At 38.0% G+C, this 8,541-nt stretch overlaps 1 non-coding gene across 1 annotated transcript; it reads right to left on the reverse strand.

Moving 5' to 3' along the window:
- Positions 1 to 542: 542 nt before the first annotated feature.
- Trnas-cga (transfer RNA serine (anticodon CGA)) lies at positions 543 to 617 on the reverse strand. The gene has a single exon. It is a non-coding gene; the product is annotated as a tRNA-Ser (tRNA).
- Positions 618 to 8,541: the final 7,924 nt, after the last annotated feature.

Consider the following 8,541-nt stretch of genomic DNA (forward strand, 5'->3'; position numbering starts at 1 on the left):
AAGCTTTCCTCTGATGTGTGTTTGCTATAATTCTGAACATATTTACAAATCATATGAGATGACATATTTGATTTTTTATAATTTTTGGTTTAATACCAATTTTCACCCATATTTTGGCGAATATTTTTATAGTCCCACTTTGGGTGCTTGTAGTATTCTGAAAGCTCTTCATAGTGACACCTGAATCAATGTCTCAGTTAAATGTTTTTCCATGTTACATCAATTTATAGTTTTATGTAAAACTAGTAATTTGTGATTCCAAACTATCATTGTTTTTAACAATGGTGCATACTGATAGATATGAGCTGCAGTTTTGCTTGGAATCAATAATCACTGTAAACTATACTACTCAGTTATTTGTTCACAGTAGATTTTCTGTCACTTATTTTCACTACTTTTGACATGAAAATGTCTTTTCACACATCAGCTGAACATTCTTGAGTGACAAAAGACCATCGCTAATAACTATGAGACTGCAATGAGATTTTCACTCTGCAGTGGAGTGTGCACTGATATGAAACTTCCTAGCAGATTAAAACTGTATGCCGGGCCGAGACTCGAACTCAGGACCTTTGCCTTTCGTGGGCAAGTGCTCTACCAACTGAGCTACCCAAGCATGACTCACGCCCCATCCCTCCTACTTTACAAACTTTACAGAAGCTCTCCTGCGAGGTACTGGCAGAAGTAAAGCTGTGGGGACGGGTCATGAGTCGTGCTTGGGTAGCTCAGTTGGTAGAGCACTTGCCCATGAAAGACAAAGGTCCCAAGTCTGGTAGTTAGGTTTAATTAGTTCTAAGTTCTAGGGGACTGATGACCTCAGAAGTTAAGTCCCATAGTGCTCAGAGCCATTTGAACCAATTTTATTATTACTATTGGATGTATTCATTAATTGAACTTTCCTAGTTTATTCACACCATTTCTTTGCCTGCCTCCTGTGAGTGGTGTCTGGAGCATTTCTCTGTAGCATCTAGCAGAAATGATCCAACACAGCAGTCATGCACCATCCTGTGTACCGCTGTTTCATGAGAGAAATGTTCTGGCGGAACCATTCACCATGCTCATCACAATTTGAACCAAATGCACACATCGAGGAAGTGCATTTTCAGGGTCATGTTGCAGCCAGTGACATTATAAGCATGAATGAGTTCATCCACAAGGTCCCTGTAATTTTTGCCTCTCCTGTTTCCGAAGAGCAATGTTGTCACATTATGAAAATAATGTCATACGTGCTGCTAACCAGAAGTTACAGTGGGCTCAAAGTATATATCCTCCAACAGTTGACATATTTGTGGACTAATGAATATCCCATACATGATCTTCTCTATGCTGAGTCATGGAAACGTCTGACACAAATACTGAAATGCTGTTTCATCTCTGTGCATAGCCTTAACAAAACCTGTAATGAGTCCCAACTTAATGTGCACAAATGGCAGAACAATTTAACTACAGGTTCTTTGGCTCTATTTCTACACCCAGAGCTGTTTTTGGAGGCCATTTTCTCTGTGGGTAGCATTTTTCTCTTATGTGACTGTCCCACTCACACAGGTTGCAACAATAATGAATGTAATCCTCTTACAAATCCAACTGCATTTTATGAGTTTGAAATCTCCATGTACCAGCCACTCATGCTTACTGTAATTAACAAAGTTTTAATAGATTTCAACATGGTATAATTTTTTTTAACTAAGGCAACATATATGACAGGGATGAATGGCATTTCATTACTACAATGCAGCAGTACTATGTTCAGGCTTGTTTTTGAACCATCTATAAAGAGACTTCACCTGTCCGATTTGTATGTAATGTTCAGGTCATCCAACAAACCATCAAAGTAATGGCACCTTCCATACTGAAATGACACTCAATTTTTTTTGGCTCTTCCAAAACACAAATACACATATTGTGTCATCAAGGAGATTCCACTGCTGCAGCCATGGGGCCAAAAGTATAGCTTTACACTTCGGTAGAACTAAATTCTTAATCACGTAGCTGAGTTCACACTGTGTGATTGTGCCTGTCTCTCTAGATGACAAAGTTGGTGTAAATGTAGCGCCAGTGTCACTGGTGGACAACTACACTTTATTGGTTGTATGTGTTGGTTCAGTGTCATTGCTATCAATACTTGAGGGTGTTACATCTGGTGGAACAGGAACTAACAATTCTTTGCCATGAGCCACAGGAAAATAGCAGATATGATATCAGGGAATGGAAAATTCCTTTTCCTCTTGATATTAACTCTTTTCCTCAAGGGACATACATACAAAAATAGCAATCCAATGCATTGTTAATGGGTTCACACCTAATAGCAGGCACACCAAACTTCATGGAAGTGTTTTTACCATGCATCCAAGCATTCAGTGCAGATGAACATAAGGTATATACATGCATGGAGCCTAAAATTTATCTTGACCTCTAACTCAACACTGAAACACAAGGCATATGGTTGTTTCACTGCTTCAGTCAATTTTCACCTTCTTGAACCACAAATAACATCTGCACTTATGTAACAAAAGTTACCTGGTTTGTTACTGCAAGTGTGGGGTATTTTTGTGCAAGCATAAATGTGCACAATGACACAATTCTTCAACTGCAACACTTCACATCACATACATTCACTGCTAACTGCCATGGCACTTGTTCCGGTAACAGCAAAAGACAAGCGACAATAACAATCACATCTGTTTCCTATATTTGATAATTCTCATGCAACTTTATGGTACACACATGAGTCATGATGTAAAGCAGTGTTGCCATATGGTACTGAAGCACTCATCTCACTCGCTTATGGCAGGGTGTCCCTTGACACAATGCCTTTGCGTGTAGCTCTCATAATGTCCCATAAGTGTGACTGTGAAGCGTAAACATCTTATTTAATATAATCCTAGGAGATAATTTTAACCTTGATATTCTTGTTTATCACATCTAAATCTATAAATTACAGCTACTTTCATTTCTGTAAAAGGAAAAAGTGATAATTTTTGGACCAGTGTTAGCAGCAGCTGGTTAGCCTCCCCACATTGCAACACCAACAGCCCATTGGCACCTTTACCCATCTGTGCATAATCTAACGAGGCCTAAAGCTGTATTTCACTGAGACCTCTACACATTACAGTCGGTCTCAAAGAGGATGCGAGTGACATGTATTAGGAGTAATTTCATCATCCAGGATCAAATCAAAGTGGAAAACTTAATGAAGCAATACATTTTGTTTACATACTGAAATATTTATTTTGTTCCTTCCCCATATCATCAAAATCTGTAGCTTTACCATTTTTCAATTTCTTAATGAATTTTTAGGTTTTCAGAGTGATATCAGTAGGATATCAGGACCAGTTAAAATCCTGACAATGGTCTTTCCCGAAGTCACTCATGTGCAATTGTGTATGATACATTCAAGGTCAAGATATAACCTGATACCTGTCACATGTTCTTCAAATATCACCCATGCCTGTAGGACAATGTTGTGACATAAAAATAATAGGACAATTAAGGTCACATATTCACTGTACCAATTCTGGCTCTGAAAATGATCTAAAACAAGGTCACTCTCCCTCAATTGATCTAGGCCAATAGGAATACTTAAGAAAGGTGGGAAATCAAGTCCTCCTCCCATTTTATTTCTGTAGATCAGCTGTGTGAGCCTTGTGATTCTTGGTCAGCTAACCACAGTGAAAGGAATGGCTACCAGGTTTCTTAAAAATAACTTTTCTTTGCCAACAACTTTTTGCAATGCATATAATTTTTATTAACAGTTTTTCAGTACAGAGAGATGCTTTAATATAAAACTTAAATTTATATATACACACAAATTATTGTTGTGGGGTTTCAATGTAAATTTTCTGAAAGAGTCTGGTAGATAGAATGACCTTGAAGTATTAATTGCTTCTTTCAATTTGACATCAGTTATTGATTTTGTTTTTACTACTTGGGTAGAAGAGGAAAGCAGCACACTGATAGATAATGTTTTTATATAACAAGGTAATTTTAACCAAATAAAATATTTTCCTGTTAAGAATAGTCTTTCTGATCATGATGCACAGCTAGTTACAGTATCTGATGTAGCTCCATACTGTAATGCAAAACAGTTCTAGAAAATAATGCATTCAATTAATGATTTAACAGATGCAAATTTTAGGGAAAGCATGCAACAGTTAGACTGGGATGAGGTTACAGAAACCTGATGCTAATTTAAAATTTAACCTGTTTCATGATATGGTTGTGAGTATATTTGAAAACAGTTTCCCTCAGATAAGCCTTGGCTTACTAAAGGGGTAAAAAAAAATTGTAAACAGGAAAGGGAACTTTATCTTATAGCTAGAAGGAATAATTATTCAGAAAGACTCAAACATTTTAAAAACTACTGCACTGTATTAAGAAAAGTTATTAAAAAGACCAGAAGTATGTGCATTATGTCTGAGATTAGCTTGTTTGATAGTAAAATTAAAACAGTTTGAAATATTCTTAAAAGGAGAACAGGGCAACAAGAGCATTGGAAGACTGTATTTCGATCAAACTCAATGAAAAGTTTGTTAATAAATGTCGGAAGTAGAAAATATTTTAATTATCTTTTTTAAGTGCTGTAGAGAAAATAGAATCCAGCTGTTCATAAGAAATTGCTAGGCTGTATTGGAAGAGGCAATACCTATACAATTTGATAAAACTGAAATTCAACCTACCTATCCTAGCGAAATTACAACAGTAATAGAGTCACTCAAAAGTAAATGCTCACATGGAGTTAGTGGCATTTCTAATAGAGTACTTAAAGCTTGTTCCCAACAGATAATTAGGATTCTCAGCTTCAGTAGCTAACTGAAACAGGGCACTTTTCTGGATAGACTGAAATATGCCACTGTTAAACCATTGCATAAAAAGGACAGGTCTCATGCTAACAGTTACCACCCAATCTCACTTCTCACAGCTTTATCGAAAATTCTTTAAAATAATGTATTCAAGACTAGCTTCACATATTTGTGAAAATGAAGTACTAACAAATAATGTCAGTTTAGTCTCACAAAGGCTCTTTACAGAAAATGCTATATATGCTTTCACTGATCAAATATTAAATGCTCTGAATCCAAATGGGATTTTTTGTGGTTTCTCAAAGGTTTTTCACTGTGTGTGTCATGAGATTCTTCTAGATAAGTTCAAGTACTGTGGTATGAGTGGGACAGTGCACAAATGGTTAAATTCATATTTAACTGGAAGAATCTAGAAGGTTGAAATTAACAGTACAGTTACTCTACAAAAATCAGCAGCATTCTCTAACTAGGGAGGTATGAACAATTGTTCTTAATATACAGTGAAGAGGCAAAGAAACTGGTACGTCTGCCTAATATCGTGTAGGGCCCCCATGAGCATGCAGAAGCGCCCCACCATGATGTGGTATGGACTCGACTAATGTCTGAAGTAGTGCTGGAGAAAATTGACACCATGAATACTGCAGGGCTGTCCATAAATTCCTAAGTGTACGAGGGGGTGGAGATCTCTTCTGAGCAGCATGTTGCAAGGCATCTCAGATATGCTCAAAATTGTTGATGTTGGGCGAGTCTGGTGGCCAGCAGAAGTGTTTAAACTCAGAAGAGTGTTCCTGGACATGTGGGGTGTAGCATTGTCCTCCTGGAATTGCCCAAGTCTGCCGGAATGCACAATAGACATAAATGGATGCAGGTGATCAGAGAGGATGCTTTGTACATGTCACCTGCCAGAGCTGTATCTAGAAGTATCAGGGGTCCCATATCACTCCAACTACATATGCCCCACACCATTACAGATCCTCCACCAGCTTTAACAATCCCCTGCCAATATGTAGGGTCCATGGGTTCATGAGGTTGTGTACATGCCCGTACACATCCATCCCCTCAATACAATTTGAAATAAGACTCGCCTGATCAGGCAACATGTTTCCAGTCATCAACAGCCCAGTGTCGGTGTTGATGGGCCCAGGTGAGGTGTAAAGCTTTGGGTTGTGCAGTCATCAATGGTACACAAATGGGCCTTTGGCTCCGAAAGCTCATATCGATGATGTTCCATTTAATGGTTCACATGCAGATATTTATTGATCACCCAGCATTGAAATCTGCTGCAATTGATGGAAGGGTAGCACACCTGTGATGTCAAATGATTCTCTTCAGTCATCATTGTTACTGTTCTTCCAGGATTTTTTTTCCAGCCACAATGATGATTATAGAGCAGGGTGAAGGTCTGTTGTGTTTTCTGATGAAACCTGGTTCTGTCTCGGTGTCAGTGATATCCTTGTGTTGTTTGGAAGGAGGCCAGCTAAGGGCCTGCAACCAACCTGTCTGCATGTGAGACACACTGAATCTACACCTGAAGCTATGGTCTGGGCTATGATTTTGCATGGCAACAGGTGCACTCTATTAGTTACCCTATGCATCCTGACTGCAAATTTGTACGTCAGTCTGGTGGTTCAACCAGTTATGCTGCCATTCATGAATAGCATACTAAGCTGTGTTTTACAACAGGATAATGCTCGTCCACATACCATTGTTGTAACCCAATATGATCCACAGTGTACTGACATGTTGCCTTGTTATGCTAAATCACTAGATCTGTCTCTAATTGAGCACATATGGGACATCATTGAACAACAAATCCACCATAATCCGCGACTGGCACTAAGTGACCCTGTATTGACCAAACAAGTGCCACGGGCATGGAAGTCCATCCCACAAGCTGACATGTGGCATCTGTGCAACACAATGCATGTACACTTGAATTCTTGCATTTAACCTTCTGGTGGTTACACTGGTTTTAATGTATCAGTATGTCACATTTTCAGTGACTTATCTCGCACTTACATTAACCTGTGATCTTGTAATGTTAATCACTTCAATATGTTAGCTAGACAAATATATTCCAGAAATATCATTACTTACATTAATTATTTCTTGATGTCGCAATTTCTTTTTTGTCACAGTATATACAGTTCACTTCTGTACATACACGTACATCCACAAAGCTATGACAGACATTATCATGACACAACAGACTGACTTGCTGTTGCAATGCAGTATGCAACTCATGGCCCTCTGACCAAAAGATTAATTGCTGCACCATATGAGGATGTTCATCATCAGGACACAAACACTACTTACTATCCGTGATCGTTAGCCACCATGAGGCTGCACGATGAACACCCTCAGCCCTTCTCTGGGTGGCATCAGCATCTACACAGTATGAGTGCATCCTCAATCTGAGCCCTACAAACTCCACACTCTGCGAGTCATTTGCCTCATGTTTCAGCATTCTGATAACTCTCTTCTTCTTAGGTATTATTCTGTAAGGATTATCAGTCGCAAATCCAGATGTGTCGAACTCCTCAGCATTGCACCTAAATTCTTCATATGGACCATAGTCTGTTAGCCAGTAGATCAAACCGTCTGTAAGTTGACACTAGCGAAGACTACAAAGAAGCCAAGGAAATGGGGTATCTTGTAAAACAAAAAGAAAACTGTATCTGTCAATCTGAAACAGTTCCGATGTTGATGCTATAGCACATTACAAGAAATACTGCAAAATATTGAAGACTGTAATACGGACATCAAAGCAAATATATTATAAGGAAAAGATAGTCATATCAGATAACAAAATAAAGACAATATGGGATATAGTGAAGGAGGAGACTGGTAGAACCAGACATGAAGAGGGACAAATAGCATTAAGAGTAAATGATACATTGATGACAGACATGTATAGTGTTGCAGAACTTTCAAAAAACTTATAACTGTTACTGACAATATGGGGTTATCAGGGTGTGTAGATACTGCTATGGAATACCTCAGACCAGACATTTCAAGTAACTTCCATAATATGAATTTGACCCTCACTACCCCAGCAGAAATTATATCTGTCATAAAATCTTTAAAATCAAAAAAATCTAGTGGGTATGATGAAACATCAACAAAGTTAATTAAAGAAAGTGATTCTGATTTAAGTAACATATTAAGCTATCTGTGTAACCAGTCATTTATCAGTGGAATAGTTCCTGAATGGTGGAAATACGCTGAAGTTCAGCCACTTTTTAAGAAGGGAGATAAAGAAATAGCATCAAATTTCCATCCAATTTCACTTTTGCCAGAATTCTCAAAAATTTTAGGAAAAGTAATGTACAATCGGCTTTATAACCATCTTATCTCAAATAACATACTGTCAAAGTCACAGTTCAGATTTCTAAAGGGTTCTGATATTGAGAAGGCTATCTACACTTACAGTGAAAATGTGCTTAATTCATTAGAAAATAATTGCAGGCAGCTGGTATTTTCGTGATCTGTCAAAGGCATTTGAGTGTTTAAATCACAATATCCTTGTAAGTGAATTAGAATATTACAGTGTAACAGGAAATGCTGCAAAATGGTTCAAATCTTATATCTCTGGCAGGAAACAAAGGGTGTTATTAGGAAAGAGACATGTATCAAGCTATCAAGCATCATACAACTGGGATCTAATTACATGTGGGGTCCCACAAGGTTCCATTTTAGGGCCCTTACTTTTTCTTTTGTATACCAATGACCTTTTATCAGT

This window comes from Schistocerca serialis, chromosome 4 (genome assembly GCF_023864345.2).
Source record: "Schistocerca serialis cubense isolate TAMUIC-IGC-003099 chromosome 4, iqSchSeri2.2, whole genome shotgun sequence".
In the NCBI taxonomy this organism is placed as follows: Eukaryota; Metazoa; Arthropoda; class Insecta; order Orthoptera; family Acrididae; genus Schistocerca; species Schistocerca serialis.